The sequence below is a fragment of the Grammomys surdaster genome, unplaced genomic scaffold (genome assembly GCF_004785775.1).
Source record: "Grammomys surdaster isolate TR1022 unplaced genomic scaffold, NIH_TR_1.0 125708, whole genome shotgun sequence".
NCBI classification, from domain to species: Eukaryota; Metazoa; Chordata; class Mammalia; order Rodentia; family Muridae; genus Grammomys; species Grammomys surdaster.
In genome coordinates, this window is record NW_021620542.1 from 1246828 (window position 1) to 1263569 (window position 16742).

The 16742-nt window shown below is 39.3% G+C and overlaps 1 pseudogene; it reads right to left on the reverse strand.

The window, feature by feature from the left end:
• The window catches only part of LOC114639448, a 21764-nt pseudogene extending 6697 nt beyond the window's left edge, over nucleotides 1–15067 (reverse strand).
• Nucleotides 15068–16742: the final 1675 nt, after the last annotated feature.

The window sequence follows — 16742 nt, forward strand, 5'->3', positions numbered from 1 at the left end:
TCTCTCTCTCTCTCTCTCTCTCTCTCTCTCTCTCTCTCTCTCTCTCTTCTCATCTTTTTCTGTTGTTACAAAGAAAGCTCCAACTACTAATACTACTTAGGACTCCTTTATCATGAAGAAGCATTACCTTAAATAGGATCTTATTTTCAGAAGAAAAAACAAAACAAAACAACTCCAGAAAGAAAACAAAGGAAAAGAAAGAGGTGTAATCCATTCCTCTTATAGCAGTGGCCTTCTTAAGTGATTTCCATTTTCAAGTGGAAGTTGAAAAAGTATAGCAATAGATTTCTCTTACCCTTTACAACTTTTCTTTTTTTCAAATTGGATTGTTAATACTCACAGTTTTATTCATGGAATTTACTTATAACAAATATAATTGAATCTTTGAAGTATTTTATTGGACCACAATTTAAAATCATTTATCTGAACTTAGAAAATCAGCATGCTTGTACAAAACATTTAAAAATCACTTGTTTGAACTTCCTTGAACTATTTTTCATCTGTGATCATTTTGTCCCTTTATAGAACAAGAACAATTTTGGCAAGTGAACAAAATGTACGAGTGAGTCTTTACAAATTTTATGGTAGGAAGAATATTTTCAGATACTTGGAAATACTTAAGACAGCTAAAACTTTAGTTTTATAAAACTTTACAAAAAGAATAAAATATTAATTTGTCAATTTTACTTAATTAGGCAATATGAAACATGCTTAAGACGTTATATAATCCTCTTAGAATAAGGTGGAAATGACTATTTCATTTAACTCCATTTTATAAATTTTTATTTCCCTTGTAAAGCCTAGAAAATGGTCTATGAGAGGCATGTATGAGAGCCATACTTTTTATTTTAAATTAGTAGGCTTTTACATACATAGAAAGCTATGGTAGAAGACTAATTAGAAAGAGATACACAGCAAACTATTATCGAATCAGTAACCTGAAGCACTCTGGAGATCACATGTGAGAAAGCTGTGATGATCTAGGCAACTAAGGTTTCCGAACTTGGGCAGAGTGTCTCTTTGGGTGAAGCTTCCAAGTAAATAAACAAATTACAGAACAGGCAAAAACATCCAAAAAAGGACTTGCAAACATCTGAGGAAGCTGAGGCAGCCATCTGAGTTCGCAACTTAGTATTCCCCCTCCTAGTGGATGAGCTTCTCACTGCTGAACTTCTGGATTCTCCTTCTCATTGGAGACACTTTATATCATTGGGTAAAAATAGTATTCTTTGTTGGAATTAGTTTTACTCCCAGCTGTTCTCCATGCTTTTACTCCCGTGTTCTCTAACAGTTTAAAGTCTTTCTCTTCCTATCAAGAATTGGTGGATAGGATGGAGCTTCTTTTCAGACAAAGGGCCTTGGGAGATACTTAACATAAAAACGTTGGAGTCCAATATCCCCAATGTGCTGAAATCAATATAATGTCTTTTGAGCAGTTCTACATAGATTGTAACAAAGGTACATGTGTACACAAATGGACACATCTGTTGCACCTTAATTAACATGGTTTCAAGAGCACTTTTTTGTCTTTAAATATAATTTCTCTTATAATTTATTAGAATGCAAAGCAAGGGTTTTAATTATGACATTTGCGCACAAAGCCTGATTTTATTGATCCCCTTTCCATGGCCACAGAGCTTTCATTTGCCCCCATGCAACAATGGCCCCCATTCATTATTCTGCTCTCCTGCTGCATGCATTCTCTGTATTCCTTTTCTGTGATCTTTAAACTCTTCCCCTTTTATGACTGCCCTTTTCTAGTTTTATGACCTACAATCTTACATCATCTGTACATAAATAAAAACACACATTTGAAAACTAAAATATATATAATCTACATATTAGAGAAGCACATGGCATTTGTCTATCTGAATTTGAGTTCCCTCACATAATAATGTAAAACTATTTTCAAGAAAATGCATCTTAAGCACAACTTGGTGATCAGCTGCAATTCTCTCCATTAGGGTCCCAGGTTTCAGCTGAAATTTTCTAATTATAAAATCAACTGTTATTCATTTCCCAATTTCCCCAAATTTGATTTTCATCTGCTTGATTTCATATGGCACTTTACTTCTCTGAAGAATAATGTGTTTTCATAATATAGTTTGTTCTTCACATTTGAGAATTCTACAAGAACTGTATTTACATCGTTTTTCAACCCTCCTCTCCCTTACTTAAGTTTCTGGCATCCCACCTTTTAAATTCAGAACCTCTTCAATGCTTCAACCCCGCCCCCCAACACACACACCTTCTGCCAAGTCCACTTGTTATTGTCCTATATCTATTTAGTGTTGAATCTTTGGGACTGGATAACCTTTTAGAACATATCATAAGGACTCATACCCAAAGAAAACTGGTTCTTTTATTCTCATCAGACATTAGCTCTTGAAGCTCTTCATCTAACAGGAAGGCTTCATCTATGTTAGCCGGTTAACTGGTGTTACCATTGTGCAGGTCATGCTTAGATGGTCATATATTATTTTTGAGATTTCGTGGATTCAGCTTCTCTTTCATACATATAGGATGTTATCTCCAAGTAAAATTTTTAGCACTCTGTCTGTTACATCTTTTTCACCCCTTTCTTTAAGCTTAAGGCACCAGGATTATGTTGTAGCTGCAAATGGGAATTTGGCATCCTACACTGTTGTTTTCTAAATTTTGTTGTTTTCTAAAATTTGAGGGTTATTACTTTCTGTAATGGTCTCTACTGCAACAAGAATCTCCATTGTGAGACATGGTGAGAGCTACACTTATTTTGGGTACCAGGATAAAGACTCAGAATACATTTAAGAGACCAGCAGTAGTGCTTCTCTAGGATTTACACCTCACAAGGCACAGATTCAGAGAATCAGGTATGAATTCCATCCTATTAAGTGGGCATTAAGTCCAGTTAGACAGCTATTGATTGCTCCCTATATATAAGTGCCACTATTCTACCTTTGGGGATATCTTGTTCTTCTTAGACAATATAGCTGGGGAAGAGTGTTACATTTTTCCCCTTGACAGCTTACACAGAACCTTCAGATACCATAAGAGCTACAAGTCAAGGAGGAGGCTGTAATGTCAACTCTGTCATGTGTGTAGTTTGCATGGTATCTTCAGCAATAGCAGAAAATGATAATAGCCTATATTAATTTGGATGTGTCTTCAACTTCCTTGAACAAGAATGTTAGAGAGGTTTCCCATGATAAACATTTAGATTTTCTCACAGTCTAGGCTTTTGGTGGGTGTATTTTCTCAAGTGGCATAACTTATATATATATCTTTTGATATATATATATATATGACTTTTGTCGTGCTTTATAAATGCTTGGTTTGTTAGTGTTATTTACTCCTCCTCACAAGATCCTTCCTTCTCAAGTTAAATTCCCCTTCTCTTTTCTCCATCTACCCCTCAGAGTACTGCTACCAAGTACTCTTAATACTGTGGTGCCATCACTTGCTTTCTGTTCAATTTTGAATACTAATTAAGATAACTCCTTCTTCACTCTCCTGATATTTTACAAATTGGTTTACTTTGATAATTTTCAAAAGGGCTGTCTATTATCTGAACCTAGAAAGTTTTTTTTTTGCTTTTATAATTTATCAAAACTTCCCATCCCCTACAGAAAACGAGGCATGGAGACTGACTCTCACCACTTCCTGGCTTTTGCTGGTTTCCTTAATAGACTCATTGCTACGCCTGGTTTCTGAAAAATTTTGCAATTGAAAAATCTGAGTTGTAACCACAAGGACAAAACTACTGAAATTGGTAAGATATTAGGTTGTCTAATTTCTTGCATTTGGTCATAATATGCAGAGACCACCTACAGTAGATAGATTAATGTTCTTCCCAAAGGAAAGACAGGGACGAAAAATAGAACAGAGACTGAAGGAAAGGACATCCAGAGACCATCCCACCTGCAAACACCAAACCCCAACAGTTGCTGATACCAAAAAGCACTTGCCTATAGAAACCTGGCATGGCTGTTCCTTGAGAGGGTCTACCAGCACCTGACCAATATAGATGCAGATACAGCTAACTGTCTGACTGAGCCCAAAGAAAGTGATAGAGTAAGGACTGAATAAGCTAAAGGGGATTGCAACCCAGTATGAAGAACAGTATCAACTAACTGGACCCCCTCAGAGCTCCCAGGGACTAAACCACCAACCAAAGAGTATTCATGAAAGCATCCATGGCTCCAGATACACATGTAGCAGTGGATGGCCTTATCTGACATCAATGGGATCAGAGGCCCTTGGTTCTGTGAAGGCTTGGTGCCTCAGCATAGGGGAATACTAGAGTGGTGAGGTGGGAGTGGATGAGTGGGTGGAGGAGCAGCTTCAAGGAGGTAAAGAGAATGGATAGAGAGGAGATGGGTTCGGGGACTGCGGAGGGCTAACTGAGAAGGAAGGGGGGATGTCATTTGAAATATAAATAAATAAGATGTTTAATAAAAATGCTTAGAGACCTTTATAGATTTTTTAAAATTATTTATTTTATGCATATAAATGATTTCTACATTGTGAGTATAAGTGTATGTAAGGTTAGTTTATAGATAGAAGCAGCCGGGAGGTGGTGGCGGACGCCTTTAATCCCAGCAATTGGGAGGCAGAGGCAGGCAGATTTCTGAGTTCGAGGCCAGCTTGGTCTACAGAGTGAGTTCCAGGACAGCCAGGGCTACACAGAGAAACTCTGTCTCAGAAAAAAAAAAAAAAAAAAGATAGAAGCAGCCATGTTTGAAAGTGACATCTAATTGACAGGCAAAGTGACAAATCAGAAATTTTGACAGAATGAGTCAGATATAGGATACGCTTAATTCCGCAGCAGAACATCACAGGAAAAGAAGCTGTTGAAGAGCAGCTCAGGGAGAGTCAGTCAGTCAGCTAGGTCCAGTCAGTTGAGTTCTATTCGGTGGAGTTTGTTTGGGGAGTCAGTATAATAAGTGCAGTGCAGTGGAGTTCAGTTTGTTCATGAGTTCATGCAGTTGTGTGCAAGTCAGCAGAGGCAATTTAAGTCAGAGAATAAGGAGACAGAAGATTAAAACATATTGTCAAAGTCCAAGACCAAGCAAAGCAGTTCAGTCTGAAACTGAGTTAGATTGAATCAGTCAGCTTGGAGAAGAGATTGAGCCAGAATCACTGAGTTGAGCCAGCCAACCAGAGTTTTAAAAGAGCTAGAAAGAGTGAGCTTATTCAGCAGTAAGCCTCTGAGACAACAATTACATCAAGTGATAAAGGATACTTTTACAGTTGTGATCCATGTGTGTACTCTGGGAATTGAACCCAACTTCTGGAAAAGCAGTCAGTGCTCTTAACTACTGAATTATTTACCCAGTCATTTATTCATTTATCTATTTAAGGGTTTCCTTAATTTGGGGTTTCATTGGTTTCACCGGTTTTCAGCACTCCAGGAATTTATGCCTCTTGTAAGCATCTAGATGTTGATGAAACATCTGTGTTAAAGTGTTGGTTGAAAGATAGTGGTGAAGTTTATTAAATATTACAGTTTAAATCTAGTGATATGTTCCCAGACTTCTGAATTGTTTACAGGAATTGGCATTTAGCTTCTGGTGTCTTCTGAATAAGCTTCATCTATTTTGCATAAAACAAAATTTCACACACATATTTTGGTTAAACCCGTAAACTATGATTTCCTTCTTATTTTACCAGAAAATATACAGGTTGTATACACACAATCCGTGGATGGGCCTGTATTGCTTCCCATACTAGGGACTGAAAGGTAAGACAACAAGGACAACCTGCCAGTTGTACCATGTGCAAACGTTTTTCTAGGAGTTTCAGAGTCACTGTTGTTCACAAGACTCAATGAATGAGAGTGAGTTAAAACTTTGGGAAATAAAAATAACCCAATTACAAGTTTTATTGTATAAAATTAATCCTTTGTTCAAAATCAGAACTTTACTGCCATGAAACAAATGTGAATGGGATTATACATGTTTATGCCAGAGCAATATAATTGTATTGAAGTTTGCTGATCTCTTAATATTTATATCCCTAATTTTTGAAAATCAGCATTAAACGTACCACAGAATACTTTTAAATGTATTATCTAGACATATTTCAATTTAAGTAATATAGGCTACTAAGTGTATTGCAAAATTTAGAAACATAACACATAAAATTATAAAGGGAAATGTATGTAATATACATGAAACATTTGTGACATCTAGACAAAAATGATGTTAGCATATTGTTATGATTTTAACTTCATTATATAAACTGTGTAACTTCTATGAGGCTGCCTGAATTCTATATAGATGAGAGCCCCATTCCCATGAATGCATGTGTATGTCACCCCTTATTCAGTTTTAAGTTTCACATAGTAAGCTTTTGAATGTCCAAAGTAGTAAAGGGTTGAGAAAGAAAGAATTGCCAAAAACTCCATTTCAGGCTCTAATAGTGAACATTTCAAAAGAATACTGACGATACCCAGAGTCATTTCCCTCCAGGAGACTCCACAGAACAGTATTTTCTTTCCTGTCTCTTTTTTTTCCATATCTTGTGGTCGCTTGGGAGATCATCGCTTATAAATGTCTTAAATACTATCTTTATGTTTCCCTCATATCTTCATCTCCCCTCTCATTCTGTTTCTCCCCACGCTTCCAGCATTCATAGCTGTCCCTTTTACTGCAAAACAAAAAGCAGAGAAACAGCACAGGGATGGTCGGAAGGACAGCAGGGCAGACATAAAAGAGGAGCAAAGAAATTGTAGTCCTTTGCCTTACAGAAACTTTGCAATTTTATGAAGTCCCATTTGTCAATTCTTGACCTTAAAGCATAAGTCATTGGAGTTCTGTTCAGGAACTTTTCCCCTGTGCTCAAGTATTCGAGGTTCTTCCCCACCTTCTCTTCTATTAATTTCAGTGTATCTGGTTTTATGTGGAGGTCCTTTATCCATTTAGACATGAGTTTCGTACAAGGAGATAAGAATGGATCAATTTGCATTCTTCTACATGTTGTCCTCCAGTTGAACCAGCACCATTTGTTGAAAATGCTCTAATGGCCAAGAAGCACCTAAAGAAATGTTCAGTATCCTTAGTCCTCAGGGAAATACAAATCAAAACAACCCTGAGATTCCATCTCACACAAGTCAGAATGGCTAAGATTAAAAACTCAGGTGATAGTAGATGCTGGCAAGGGTGTGGAGAAAGAGGAACACTCCTCCGTTGTTGGTGGGACTGCAAGATGGTGCAACCACTTTGGAAATCAGTGTGGCGGTTCCTCAGAAAACTGGACATAGCATTATCTGAGGATTCAGCTATACCACTCCTAGGCATATACCCAGAAGATGCTCGAACATACAGCAAGGACATATGCTCAACTATATTCGTAGCAGCCGTATTTATAATAGCCAGAAGCTGGAAAGAACCCAGATGTCCTTCAACTGAGGAATGGATACAAAAAATGTGGTACATTTACACAATGGAGTATTACTCAGCTATTAAAAACAATGAATTCGAGAGTTTCCTAGGTAAATGGATGGAACTAGAAAATATCATCCTGAGTGAGATAAGCCAATCACAAAAGAACACACATGGTATTCACTCACTGGTTATTGGATATTAGCCCAGAACTTTGAAATACCCAAGATTCAACTCACAGGCCACATGAAGCTCATGAAGAAGGAAGATCAAGTGAGGATGCTTCTGTCTTAGGAGCAACAAAATACTCAAGGGAGAAATTATGGAGACAAAGTGAGGGACAGAAACTGAAGGAGGGACCGTCTGAAGACCATTCCACTTGAGTATCCATCCCATGTGCAGTCACCAAAGGTAGATGCTGATGTGGAAGTCAGGAAGTGCATGCTGATAAGAGCCTGATATAAATGTCTCCTCAGAGGTCTGCAAGAGTCTGACATATTCAGAGGCAGATGCTCACAGCTAGCCATTGAACTGATCATGGGGTTCCCAATGGAGGAGTTAGAGTGAGGACTTTTGGAGCTGAAATGATTTGCGGCCCCATGAGGAGAGCAACAATACCAACCAACCAGAGCTCCCAGGGTCTAAACCACCAGCCTGGGAACACTTAGGGAGGGATCCATGGCCTCAGCTGTATATTTAAGGGTGGAGGGCCCTGCTGGGCATAGGTGGGAGAAGAGATCCTTGGTCTCATGAAGACTGGATGCCCCAGGGGGTGGGAATTTGAGGGTGTGGAGGTGGGAGTTTGGGCGTAGATAGGGGTACATCCGCAGAGAAGCAGGAGGAGGGGTGAGGGGATAGGGGGTTCCTGGGTGGGTGGGGGATGGGGTAAGGGGATAAGATATGAAATGCAAATAAAACATCCAATAAAAAAATAAATAAAAGAAATTGTAGTCCTGAGTAACACAGGGATTCCAGTAAGGATGTGCGAAGAGGACTCTGCCCAAAGCCCATTTTCTTAATCAGGTTTTTGAGAAGATCTTTCTTTCTTTCTTTCTTTCTTTCTTTCTTTCTTTCTTTCTTTCTCTCTCTCTCTCTCTCTCTCTCTCTCTCTCTCTCTCTCTCTCTGTCGCTCTCTCCCTCTCTTTCTTTCTTTTTTTGGTCTTTTTTTCAGTATTGAGTTTAGCAGCTTTTCATTCAATATCTCATTTGTAATTTGTTTTAAAGTGTGCTATTATAATCTATTAAATGAAATATAAGAAAAGAAGCTTAGGAAAACACACTGTAAGTTCAAGAAAAGCACCTTGAATTTAAATAAAACATGTACACCTGTGTGCATATAGAAACTTACTAAGAGTACAGGGAATTTTAAAATTAATTTTATGATACGAATTATGAAAATAAAACTCCGTTTTCATTAAATAGAAATGAGCATTTTACACATTGTGGATTTCGTATACTCATCTGTGAAATGGAGCTGAAGGACAAGGCACTGGGCTACTTCCCCCATTCTTTCCTGTAGATTACTGATTTAATGTCGTGCATAGACTTGTAACTTTTAATCACACTATGTATTTTCATAAGTAAAATATAAGACTCCAATTGGCTTATTATCTACAAAATAGCAAAACAAAAAACCAGAGTCCTTAATGTTATGTTTTTCATAACTCTTGTTTTTCTTCTTTGTTTTAAAGAATTTCAATTTTAAATATTTCAAATGTATATAAAATCTTTGCTAATGCAAATGTAGTTTCCTTGTTAAAATATCATTGTGTAGGAGTATAAGGTCAAAACCAAACACTTGGGGAATCTTTTGTCTTTCTCTAAAACAAGGTGCAAGCCTCTGGAAGTTCCAGCAAAGTTGACTCGTCATTTGTAAACAACAAGGGTAGCTACTGTAGTATTTATTTTATTTGTAAGTAAGGTGGGAAAAAAGACAAAATGGATATATAGAAACAATTACCCACATGGATAAATTAGCATATGTGTAAACTTTGCTTTTATTTCCTCAGATAGAGGGATGAGATGAGAGCTGTACACAGCTTGGGGTGAGCTTACAGCATTTCAGTCTCTGTTGTTAACTATCTCTAAGCCTAGGCATGAAAGCGTCTAGCATCTGTACAATCTAATCTTCCAACTTAACTGATTCAATGTGGTTTCTCTTGGCTTCTTGCTGAATTTCTCTGCCTGGTCTCATACTAACCTCAGGCACACTAAGCAAACACGCTGCCACAAAGTTGAAACTCTTTGATATGAAACAGCATACTGCTGACATGATTTAGGTACACATGTGTTGTACTTACCTATTATCATGACTTATTTTGGTAAATAAAATTCAAAATCAGGATCTGCTACAAAATTTATAGTGTCTTAAGTACAGATAAAATAACACAATCTTGTGTTTGATGTATTTTCTTACTTTTAAGTTAAAATGGCTCAGTTACATGGAATATTATTTTTTCTTTATCAAATTATACTACACCTTTGTTGAAGATTGGAAGTGATCTGTAGTAATTTATATAATATTCTTTAGAAAAGTTTTGTTTAATAGAACACATTCAAGTCTTTTTTTTCTTTTTCCTTTATTGGAAATATTCTTGTTGGGGTTCAGAAGTAACCCTCAACAGTTCCTCTCTCATATAATACATCCTAACAACAGTTTCTTTTTACTCTTCCCATGCACCCTACAACACACAATCCCTCACATTCATCACCCCCTCTTTTGTCTATCATAAAAGAGCAGATCACCAAGAAATAAGAGAGAAAGACAATAGGGGGAAAAGAGTCCTAAAAGCAGACAGAAGAATCGGAGACACACTTGATCTGTTATGAGTCCCACAACAACACCAAGCTAGCAGCCATGACATCTACATTGAGGACCTTGTACTGTACCTTGCAGTCTCTGTGATTGCTGCTTCAGTCTCTTTGAGACATTAGCCTCACCCCATTGTGTACACATGGAACAGTTATTTGAGGGTTACTATTGGTAGCTTAAGTTAACTTTTTGATTAATTTTTACTTTTAAAAATGATTAAAGGGGTGGATATATACAGATTTTCTGAAGGAGTTTATGAACAGATGAAAATCCTAGTCTTTAACAAACAGTGATTTTCTTGGTCAAATAATAAACAATAAGATTCAAATTATGGATCATTTTTACTTTTTAATGAGATAAAAATATAAATATGTATGTTCATAAAACACAAACCCTTTGTACAATTTCAATGCATTTAGCTTACTTAGTGTATAGACACATGACATCTCTGTGGAAAACATTTGTTCAGACACATGACATCTTTTGCAAAATATGAATATATTCTTATTTTTTAGATAAAGATCTTCAGTGTACTATTTGGAGCTCTACAGAGAAACAACTGAGTGCATGAGCACACTGTAATAATGGGGACCAAAGAGCCCTGAGAAAGACAATATGAGGATCATGTGGGAAGACTTCAATAATTCAGTTATATAGAGTCCAGAGAATCTGTCAGAACCCAGTAGCTTGGGGTCTACAGGCTTATGTCCAAATATTAAAATTCTGATGTACCAGTGCAGGAAAAATTGCCTCTCTAGTTCTATTAGATAGACAGAGCATTTGCTGCTGCTGAGGCTTTGACAAGGTGGTTGTCCACATGTAGTGGTAAGTGTGTGTTATTCTCTTTTAGAAAGACCTTGTATACAAACCCTTAAACAATGTCTTCCTGGCCCTCTAGGCATCTTTTAGTGCACTGTAGCTGTCAAGTAAATTACCTTAGCTACACTTTCAAGTATGGTCTGCCATTGTGTTACAGTTACTTTCAGGTGATCTAATGTTAATTATTTGAGACTTTTGTACATAGCAGCTGATATATTTGTTAAACTTTAGAAACTTTAGAGAAAGTATTTATTATGTTTTACAACTTTGTCTTTAAATATACAATTGTGATGTTCCAGGTATCATGAAGTAAAAGAATATCATTTAGAACTAATTCTAAACCAAATTTAGGTGAATATTTTGCCCTAAAGGTTGCTGTACTTTAAAATACTGGATGATGGATACCAAAGGCCATAATTCCAGTCATCAGCCATAGTGAACGAGAGAAGGAACACTTAATAATGGAAATGATGCACATATGGTAGAGGCTATGAATGATGATTGTAAGAAAAGACTGTATTTCTAAACAAATACAGCCAGTGCTAGAAACAAGGTATACAGTTCATGGCCTTTCTTCCACTGAGTAAAAGAAACCCAGGAGGACAAAGTTAACCAGGATGCTACAAGTTCTAAAAGTTCACACTCGAGACTCAGAGTTTCTTGTGGATCTGGTGCTGGGAATGGTAAGGGAAGGATAAAGACTATTCAGCACAGCAAATGAGAAAACAAACATATGTCCAAAATCTGTCTCTGAGTTTCTTAGATTAGGTGCATATTAGAACTAGATATCTTTCAATGGTATAACATCATATATAACTTGAAAATATAACAATTATAAATATAGCCCTATATATTAAGACTTTTCCACCTGGATAATTACACAGTTGAATCATTTTTCTTTGTGTGGTAAAGCACCCTTTGAAATTTCCTTGATGATAAACCATGTATCAAAAAGTCATGTAAATTTGACGCATTTGGTAAATCAGAATTGTGTTCTCAATGACAAAATAAGATCTGAAGGAGTGGACAGGTTTTTTTTTTTTTCTTTCCATATATATTATAACAAGTAAAAAGACTCATTTACTGGTCTATCAACATAATATTGTTTATATTTGCAGTCTAGTTCAATTAACATAACATTAGGATGAGAGCCACAGTTAACCAAACTTTGAGTATACTATTTCTTAGGCTAAAGCAAACGCATAGGGCAATCTGTAAGTAAATACTAATGATACTCATGGACCGGAGGATGCTGAAACCAAAGTATCTACTAAGTCCTACATGCACTTAATCTTTACTTATACATACGCATAACTCTTAACTTATAGCTAAGAAAATAGGAGAAGTAGACAATTAGCAACAACAATCAATAATCAATCAATTATACAATATACAATTAGAAAAAGTTATTTGAACATATTTCCTCTCTTGAAATGATCAAGACAAATATAAACATTTTAGAGAGTGGCTACCTTCAGGAAAATAAACCACAGGAAAAAAAAATCTGTGGATAACTGGATTGGGTGTGCTGGAAAGGCACTGGGTATCCTTTGTAAGCGCACACTTCCTCTCAACAGGCTTTCTGCTCTTCCTAGCTTTATTACTACCTCACTATTTGCTTTCTTCCCCAGTCTACTAAATTCTACAATACAAAGTGCTGTATAATTAAGAAGTTTCCTCATGATGCTATTAAAATATTTAAAGAACATATTAAAACAAGAAATCATTGCTCGAGATTTGCTACTGAAGCCTTGCTAAGCCTAATTTAAAAACTGAAGCTGGAAAGTGGTATTTACTCCAAAATCTAAAATCCAAATGTAAATTCAGAGATTTCTTTCACTTAAAGCGGGCTAGTCAAACCAATTATAAGCTTAAATACAACAAAGTGAAATTAATATTTAGTAAATGAAGAAACATTTTCAGATAAAGGTAATCCCTGTGCAGGCTCATAGTCCAGGCTCTGCTCCTTCACCTCTTCTCATATTCCCTGTTTTGTTGATGTCAATTTCACCTTATGATTATCTGAACACAGGGTTCCCTGACAGCCAATTTAAGTAATTTTAAATAAAACATCTACCAATAGCTTTATAAAGACATATAAAACTGCCTTTTCAATGAAATTATAAATCCTAGTAAATATTCCAGAATTAACAGATAGGTAGATAGATAAACACCCTTGACTCCCAAGACTTGGTAAAATCAATTTAAGAACCATAGTTCAGTCTCAAAACTGTGTTCATAACACTAATCATTAACAAAATCATTACAGCGAGCTAATCACAATGGATACATATGGTGCTTTCAGTGGGAAGTGGCAAAAAAAGTGCTTCAGTTCAACCCCCACTCTTCCATTACTTGCAATGTCCCATGATCTTCCAGAGGGCACCAAAGGATAGTTGTAACAACGAGTGTAAATCAAGCCTGGGAACACTGTCTCTGGAAGGTGCCAGTGTTTGTCTGAGGTAGTGAGCAGCTTCAAGTAGCAGAGCAACCCAAACAGCAGTAAAAAGATGTAAGATATCGACACGCTCGCTCAGCTGCATCTTGTTAAAAGCTTCCTGCGGGTTGGCAGAATGAAATCTTTATTTAAAATACACAAACTATTGTCAGGGGAAAGGTGGAAGGAGAACACAGTAGAAGGGCCAAATGCTTTGCTTAACCCAATAGAAACAGCAGAACAAAGGGGAAAGTGGCCACACTGTCTGCAGCAGCACTGGAGAAGGTGACTATCATCAGATCAGCATCCCTCTGCTTTTCCCATGGTTCTGAGATGCATTATTTCTTTTATTATTAATTATGTTTCCAAGGGGAGGATAAAATATTATTATGGATAGCAGAGAGGAAATCATTTCTGCTGCCACTTGGCTTTGAGTAGAACAGCATATGCCATGAGCTAGTGATGACAGGAAACGGAGCTGTATCCTTGAGTCCCAGCATCCCTCTTACCAATCAGCTTCAACTCCCTGTTGGTAGTCAGAGGCTGCCTAACAAAGTTCATGTAAAACCATTATTGAACACTACCTGCAAGGAACTGAGTGGGGTGCATTTGTGCAAAGAAGAAGCTGGGAGGAGGAAAGAAGAAAGGGAGACAGAGGATAGGAAAGGGAAAGTAAGACATGGAGGAGAGAGAAGAAGGTGGGAAGAAAAGAGGGAAAGGGAGGGTGGAAGGGAATGAGGTAGAGAGAGAAACGGAGAGGCACAGAGAAATAGAAGCACAGAGACACAGAGACAGAGAGAGACACAGAGAATGAATCACCATCTTGGACAGCCAACACATAAGAAAAGCAAGTGCTCTGTATAATTGCATAAAGATGTCACGTGCATTCTCTTACCCCGTATGTCACTTGTTTTACATCTTGACATTTGCAAAAGCCATTTTAAGACACAATAAAGGTATCTGTGAAACTTTTTGGATTCATGGGCACAGTGGCTTTAGGGACGCTGAGCAGGGAAGCTGACAGGATGGGTCACTAATGAAAAGCCAAAGAAACTAAGCAAGAAATAAATCAGACACAAATAAAAAAAGGAACACCGTGGGAGCATGTCACTGATGTTGATGAAGCTTTATGCCTCTTTGGGTAGAAGTGGCTCACAGCTGTTTGGTTTTCTCCACAATGTTCGCAACACCTTTAGCCAGAGTACACCCACAATGCTCTGGGTTGATATTGTTACAAACGTGACAATCATTTTGGTTTCTCTTTATTTTAAGCACCAACCGAGTGATGTGCTTTCTGTCTAGCAGGGGGACAGCATTTGTTGCCTATAGCTGTGTTCTGATAGACATGATGGTAAACCTAAGAAAGCCTTTACTCTATCCTGCCCACACTGTCCTTGAAGATTCCGTTCCCAGTCTACCTTTCTCAGGGACAAGGTTTAAGTTTCTCTCTCAGGAGCCCCAAGTCTGAAATGCATCGGGAATGGAGTTGGGGGGGGCACAAACCATTTGCGTTGGGGTATCAAGGTGGTGGTGAAGGACCCTCTTCATCATATACCTCTGGGCGTCGTCTCCGGAGTATGGAGGCTGCATCCCAGCAACTCTTCCACAGGTTTTCTTCAACATAACAGGCACCATGGCTGAGCCCCTTCTTTTCCTTAAGCCCCGCCAAACTGGCCAGCTCCCGGACCACAAACTACATCCCATATCAGAAGCACATCTCTGAGATAAGTGCTTCCTTCTCTCTTTCTATCTCTCTCCATCCTCTGACTGTACTGCTCTGGTCCCTACCTTTCAAACCCGGACTCTTCACCCCTTACCACCAGCTTCCCTCCAAGTAACCTGGAGCGGGGCAGCAGAGACACCTGCAAGAAGTGCGCACCTGGCCCGGCGCTGTCCAGCGCCTGGCAGCGGAAGGGTGCTCTCCATGCTGAGCTCCAGGCAAGGCCTGGCCACCGGGGCTCGGGTCTCTGTCGCCGCGGCAGCCCGCCGCCCCCCGCCGGTCCTGCCCGCCGAGGCCGCGCCGCCGCAGCCATCAAGTGGCTCGTTAAGGAAATGCAGGTGAGCGCGGGCGGCGCGCGGGGCCGGGTGCGAGCGCCTGTGCGCGAGCGCGAGCAAGCAAGCCAGAGGAGTGCGAGCCCCAGCATCCCGGGCGCTCCCTCCCGCCGCAGCCGCCCGGCCCGCCCCGCCCCGCCCCGCCCGCGCGCACCACCGCACCTGCGGGCACTCGCCCCGGCGTCTGCGGGACCCGCGGGCTCCGAGCGCGCCGCCACCCTCCCGCGCCGCCCTCGCACACGCAGATACCACTTTTAAAGACGCCGAGGCGCTGCAGCCCACCGACGCCGAGGGAGCGCTGCCTGCTGTGGCCGTTGCTCTCCCTGTCTGCAGTTGAGCCCGGACCCTGGAATAGAAAGACAGTTCTCGGTTGGACTGGAAGAAAGGGAAGACTCCTCTGTTCCCGAGGAGAGCCGGAGCGGCTGCCCTAGTAAGTAAAACTGGTCTTGCTCTCTAAAGTGAGGCGTCTACCGAATGCTTCCTCCGGGTTCGTGTTACCAGGGAATAACTTGCCTTATATAACTTGAGTAATTCCTACCTGAGAAGTGCTTCGCTAAACATTTTTGTGTGGGTTTCTTTGTGGAAGATCACTTAGGAGTGTCTGCATGTGCAGCATTCCCAGGAGTCTGATTGTTAAAGGCTCATTGTTCGAGGGCTGCTGGAAGACCTGGCTTGTGAACATGTTGGTTGGCTCTAAGACTGAATGACTATTACCTAGGAAAAGCTTGAGGATTCCCAGCCCATTCCCTCCTTCCTGTCACCTTCAACCCCGTTTCTTCCCCAAGTTCCATCCTTTGCTGACTTCAGTGGGTTGCTTGTTTTATCTTTAGTTCTAAGGAGCACACGAGCAAAATTAATTGGGTCAAGGGAAAGTTAAGAAAGATGGTTTGCAAGACTAGAAGACAATCCTCTTCGGATGACTTCATGTCTGTGAGCAGTTTATGTGTGGAGGAAGTCCTGGCACTAGCCTAGGTGGAGAATCTGATGAAGTTAATTTGGAGTGGAACTGTGAAGAATGGAGGCTGAGTGCGGGCTGAGGCTGTGACTCTGACACAACCAGTTATGAACTGTGACAGGCTCATGAGCTGCTGACAGGTTTAAGGTATCTCTGAAGGCTGAATATCGCTGGATCAAAAACTTTTGCAGGTAGCATTTCTCTTGGACTTATCATCCCCTGTCAGAGGCTGCAGCTTTTCTGTGCATGCAAGTAGGACACCAGTCCTCTCTCCATGAAAGGGTTAACGGTACCTTAAAAGAA